We start from the raw sequence: 6,540 nt of genomic DNA, 5'->3' as shown, positions 1-6,540 counted from the left end.
GGAGTTAGTCTATCAGTTCTTTGATCTTTGCCACGGTTGCCAGCTCCACTTTTGCAGAGCCATCTCCAATTTACAATATTCCATTCCCTAGTCTTACCATTCCCCAAGAGCACAGATAATAATAGATGAATTTCTTCAGCTTGTGTTGCCTCATCTTTTAGTATTTAAACATAAATACTAAAAAAATATTATTTGATGTAAACAAAACTGATCTGATTTTTCAAAGAGGAAGATTCTTTTCCATGCACTTCACAGGCTTGTTATAGAGAAAATTGGAGGCAGGACTACTAAATAGAGGTAGTCCTTGTTTAGTGACTGAAATTGATTCCAGTGAAATGGTTGCTAAGTGAACTTGGCCGGGGGGGGGGGAGGGAGAGAAAGAGGCAGAGAGAGATGATCACTGGTTACTGCCCTCTCATTCAGATAAAGTTCTGTCATACAGTGTTCTATACCTCCACCTCATTTCCTCCTTGCAGGGTGAAGAGTTTACTTAAATAATCCATTTCTTCCAGAGTTGCTTTTGTCCTTGAGATAGAAAAATTTTCCCTACCAAAATATAGTTGATTAAATATATATTTAAAAGTATAAAAATTAGTAATAATAATTACACAGCAGCAAAAATAACAGAGAAAATAATTTTATAATCCATTTTTTTCAAGGTTTTATCTAAGCGATTTGATTGTTGTGATGTCGGATAGTTAAAGTGTATTAGTTTCTGTTTGTTGATGACAGTTCAAACTAAATGTCAAATTAACATTTATAATAACCTTATAATGTGAACGATGTCACAATGAAACACTTAACCAATACCAATACTAATGTCTAAACCGAGAGGGCCAGTTCACAGACAAATATACATGCACAGGTATCCATTTAGCCTGAAGCTAGAAAGTGGTAGCAGATGGGGAAAAAAAGTCTGTTATTTCTTTTTTTAAACTTTCAGTAATTTAATATTTTGAACTGTCTTGAATGCACTGGCAAAGAGGTAAAAATCATATGAAATATGTAATAAATTATCTGAATGCTTCTCTCAACTATTACTACTCTGGCTCATCATGACTGGGTAAGAGTGTTCCTAGGACAGAATATCCCAGAAGTGTACACTCATAGGATTTAGTTCTAACAAGATCAGCTATGATCACCCAAGAAGCTAAAGCAATGATACAAAAAGATGTTGGAGTTGGATGTTCGCTTGAGTGACAGTAGCAAAGGAATTATTTCATATTGTGTGGGAAAGGACAATTCCTTTATTTACTAGAAAAACAGCATGATAGTTATGATGTAGTGATGGATAATGGATCTCTCAGGCTAGATGGCATTCCACACACTGCTGAGGATCTTTCAGCTTATTAATAGTGTTTATGGCATGGCTAAATTAAAAAAACTTGGAACATTTTGTTGCTGGTGCTATGCAGGAAAAATAAAATCTGAAGCTTGAAAGACAATTGCAATGGAAACAGGGACCATAAGCACAAACCAGGGAAAAGTTGACACAACACAAAATGAAATAAATAGGCTATGTAACATTGGCAAGTTTGGTATTAACAAATTGAAATGGACTAGAATTGGACAAGAGATCATACTGCCACAGACCAAAACTTGAAAACAGGGAATGGCATTGCTATTGAGAAGTATAGAAAGAGCAGTATTTGGCTACAATACAATTAATAACCAAATAAAACAATTCATTAATATTACAAATATTCAATTTTTGCTCCAATCATTAAAAAGAGGATACAAGGGCTGTCATTGAATTAGATTACAACAATTCCTACGGAAGTTCCAAGCCAAAGTAAACACAAAACCAAAACTTTATATGATATCATATTGAACATACTGTAAGCCCACTATTTTCAGAGAAAATATTAGAAACTGCTTTGAAATCTTGAATTCTATTGTTAGGGAATCAGAGGAACTGGGGAATTAAGTCATAGAAGATGTTAAGGATGAATGGGAATAGAGATTGCCAAGATCAAGAAGTAGAGTAAAACAACAGTCAGAACAAAACAATGAAAATTTCCATGAAGAGAAGCCAAAGCAAAGAAGGGTCTTAGGAAGGAAATGACAAGGAATTTAAGATGGCTGTTAGAACAGGCAAGAAAAAGTGTTGTAGCGATATCTAGTAAAGACATTAACGATGAAAGTAGAAAAGAATGAGTATGCTCCACATTGATTAAATGTAATCTTTTGGGACTAAGGAAGTTGTGCCTTCTCTGTGGTCATGGTTGTCTGGCATTAACAAGTGGGAAGGCTGCAGAAACTAATGAAATGCTTATAGAAATATAGCAAGCAACCATAGAAGGAGGTTCTAACCAAACTATGCTAGAACAACACATGTGCCTATACTCTAGTAGCAAAGAAAATAAACCATACAAAATACTGTGCAATATCCTTACTTTCATGGGCTAGCAAAAATAAAGGTCAGGATCATCCAATGAAAATCAGATGTGGAAAAGGATATTACACTGAAAGGGGAGAGGTTAGATGTTCAAGATTATTTTTAAACAGGTGAGATACAAGAGATGCTGATGCATACTGGATACTTTAAAAAACCCTCCAATATCTGCCTCATTGATTATAGAAAAGGTTTTAACTCGGTTGACCATATCAAACTTTAAAATGTCCATAGTATAATGCAGTGGTGGGATTCAAATTTTTTTACTACTGGTTCTCTGGGCGTGGTTTGGTGGGCGTGGCAGGGGAAGGATACTGTAAAATCTCCAGTCAGAGTAGTGTTTTCTGGTTCTCCAAGCTACTCAAAATTTCCACTACCGGTTCTCCAGAACTGGTCAGAACCTGCTGAATACCACCTCTGGTATAATGAAAATCTCAGATTGTTATTCTCATGGGGAATTTGAATGTACCTCAGGAAGCCACAGTCTGGGTGGAACATAGTGACAAAGATGTGAACTTTAGAGTCTATATTTTAATCTGATATATAATTTACATGTGATTTACAGTTATTTTAAGTGTACTCTTTATTATTTATAGTTTTTCTTATTCTTTTTATCAATTCTAACTGAGTCAATCACATTCTGTATATTAGTAATATGCTAATTAGCAGTAATATCATACTTAAAGTCTATTAATTATTCAGAAATTATTTATCCTTTGAACTTTTATTGCCTGTAGTATCTTTTCCCCTTTTTCTTCCTTATAATATTTCTTATATCTTTTAAAAATTGACTTAGTCTTCAATATTCTTTCCCTTTTCACATGAAATTATATTTCTTTTTACCAAAATAAGACCAAGGGTAAGGTATAATGTAGTCTGCTCGTTTGCTGAGGGAGAGGAGCCTGAAGTGATTCCCAGGAAACAGACATTCAGCCAAGCAGGGCTCCCAGTCTGCTTTTGAAAAGGGACTTAATCCAGGGGTGGGATGCTACGGATTCGGCCCAGTTCTATAGAACTGGTAGCTCTGAAGAGCAGCTGACTCCAAACTGGTTTGTTGTGATGACCTTCTGATCATCTGTTTGGCCCACCCGCCCACCCAGGCTCTTGGCTGTCCTTTATTTCCTGCTTTTTCAACCTTAGCTGCTTTGCACTGCGCAGCTGAGGTTGAAAAAGCAGGAAAGAAGAGGATTTTCAAATGCTGCGCACCCGTGCACAGTGCTTGTCAGCTAGCTGTCCAGGTAGCACAGCTGATGATTTTTTGCAAATGATGCACACTGCATGCGTGCATGCAAAATGCACTCTTGCTGAACCAACTGTAACACCGGTTGAATCCCACCCGACATAATCTTTTTAAGATGAATATTCTACCAAAACTACTCTTTCTGTTTCAAAACATACCTATAAAATTAGATAAAAAATATTTCAGAAATTTGAATAAAATAACATTGAACTTTATATGGCAAAGAAAGAAATCAAGGATCAAACTAAAACTACTGCAAGAAACAAACAGGAGGGTTCAGTTTGCCCGATTGGGAATTATATTATCAAGCAGCAATGCTTACCTGGGTAAAAGAATGGATAAATTTAAAGAATAAGAGACTACTAATGTTAGAGGGCCATGATTTACACCTAGGGTGGCATACAGTCCTGAGGTATGGAAGACATGGAGCACATCAATACTTTCAAAGACACCATATAAGACAGGCTCTATTTGCGGTATCGAACAAAGTTAAACAGCAGAACTACATGGAAATTCCAGTGTGGTTATCCACCTTAGAAGCGTTGGTACACCCAAATCTCATTAATCAGAGAAAAATTGTCATGTACAAGGATATAATAAATGAAAAGGGGGAATTGAAATCTAGACAAGAACTAAAAGAACAAGGGGCAGAATTGGAGTGGTGGTCATATTTACAAATTCAATTACGTTACTTGAAAGATATGAAAGAGTGAGGAATTAATAGAGAACCAATGACATCAGATAAAATGTTATTGGGGACAGATGACAATTTGATAAAGAAAATGTATATTTTTATTGGATTATAACATGGAGGAAGAACAGGTCAATGGTGGTATGGGCCAAAAACTTTGGGTATAATATTGAATTGGAAAAATGGCCAGAATTATGGGAAATAGGAAAATAACACTGGCCCAAGGGTGAAATTCAGCCACCTTGCACCATCTTGGAAGAGGTGGTAGGGATGATTTGAATTGGTTTGGAGAGGTGGTAGGGATGATTTGAATTGGTTGGTCCCGCCACCGCCCACCCACATTCTTCCTTTTAGAGACTGAGTCCCACCAAGCCATGCCCACAGAGCCAGTAGGGGAAAATTTTGAATTTCACTCCTGCGCTGGCCATATCGTACAAAGAAAACATATACAAGATGTTTTATAGGTGGCACCTTTCTCCAGCAAGGCTGGCAAGCATGTTTAGAAATCTATCACCAATTTGTTGGAAATGTAATCAAGAACCAGGCGCGTATTATCATATGTGGTGGTCATGTAAAAAAACGAAGTTTTGTTGAAAGATTCAGACATGGTTGGAAGGGACGATTGGACAAAAAGTAGAATTCAAACTAGAACTATTTTTATTAGGAATCACAAAAGAGAGATATAGTAAAGAGGTGACCTATCTAATACTACATATTATAATGGGAGCAAGGATGGTTTTTGCTCAACAATGGAAAAATAGAGAAAGATGATGCAATAAAGAAAATACTGATTTGCGCAGAAATGGATATACTGACGTTGGAATTGAAAAATAAAGGTGATACAGAATATAATAAGATGTGGAATAAATTTTACCAATGGTGGGAATGGAAAGGAGGGACCCAGAATAAAAAATAACTAGGATTCATAGATGGACAGTCGAGGTTATGTATGTAATCACAACTGAATATAATGGATAAGACAAAGATATGAAACTAGCAGTACAGAAGATGTTATGCTGTCTTTATAAATGTATATACTAGATAAGCTATACTTTAGTATGTAAGGCAAGGATGATGCCAGGACAGTTGCACTGTATCCAATATTTTACTGTGTAAGTAATAAAAGTTATAAAAGAAAGAGAGAGGGAGGGAGGGAGAGAAAGAAAGAAAGAAAGAAAGAAAGAAAGAAAGAAAGAAAGAAAGAAAGAAAGAAAGAAAGAAAGAAAGAAAGAAAGAAAGAAAGAAAGAAAGAAAGAAAACAATCCTTTCCTCAAGATCAGAGGACCATCCTTTTAAGACTCCCCGGGATCCTCTCCCAAAAGTATCCTACCCACAGTATAACTTTTTGCCCACTGATTCCTGTAGCCTGCATAATCCCTTAGCATTATTTTTTATCACAAGTTTTGTTACCTTGAATGAAAAATACTAATCTGTTGAACCGCTGCAAAAGTACGAGGCGTTACTCCCCAGCCTCCCACGCCTCAAAAAGTACAAATCTAAGTTACTGAAAGCATTCAAAGGCACCATTCTCTGCCTTCGAGCAAGGCTTGGGGGGATCTGGCTGAATGCAAGCTCAATGGCAGCTTCTGAAAATAGACTCCCAGCCCTGCTTCGCACCCAGTTAGTCAACGCGCCTTCTGGCTTTTCCACCCTCCTTGTCCAACAGCCAGTCCTAGAGGCGCTGGGAAGGAGGCTAATGAAGGGAAGTATGCGCACATTCTCCCAGGAGACAAACAAGCAGATGCAGTCTTTGGAAGGGCTCGCCACAGGGGTGGCGGGTCCACCGTGAGGAGGGCGGCGGCTGTGGCAAGGCCTGGGAGACAATCCCGGAGTCGTGATGTCAAAAAGCTTCCCGTGACGTCGGACTTGCTGTCGGGCAGCACCGTGCCTTGCCAGGCGCGATGCTGGGGACGCTCAGTGCCGGGCCCGCAGAAAGCCAGCAAACAGCACCTTTCTGCTGCTGCCGTGTTACCAACTACATGCGGGTATACAGCGAGTATTGAAAGCATGGGGAAGAATAAAGGTGAGCGACGCACGCGGGAGCCCGCGGGAAGAATTGGGCTGCTAATGTGCGAGCAAGAGAGATCCAAAGACCGGTTTATTACCACTGAAAGCGACCTCTAAATTATAGAGAGTCCTCTGTATAACTATAGAGTTATAGAGACCTCTGAGTTATAGGATGCCCCCGAAACTCAGAGGCAACGTGGTGTACTG

This window comes from Notechis scutatus, chromosome Z, assembly GCF_049901735.1.
Source record: "Notechis scutatus isolate UNSWTSFEM ecotype Mainland chromosome Z, rNotScu1.2, whole genome shotgun sequence".
Lineage (NCBI taxonomy): Eukaryota > Metazoa > Chordata > Lepidosauria > Squamata > Elapidae > Notechis > Notechis scutatus.
This window is presented reverse-complemented; position numbering follows the sequence as displayed.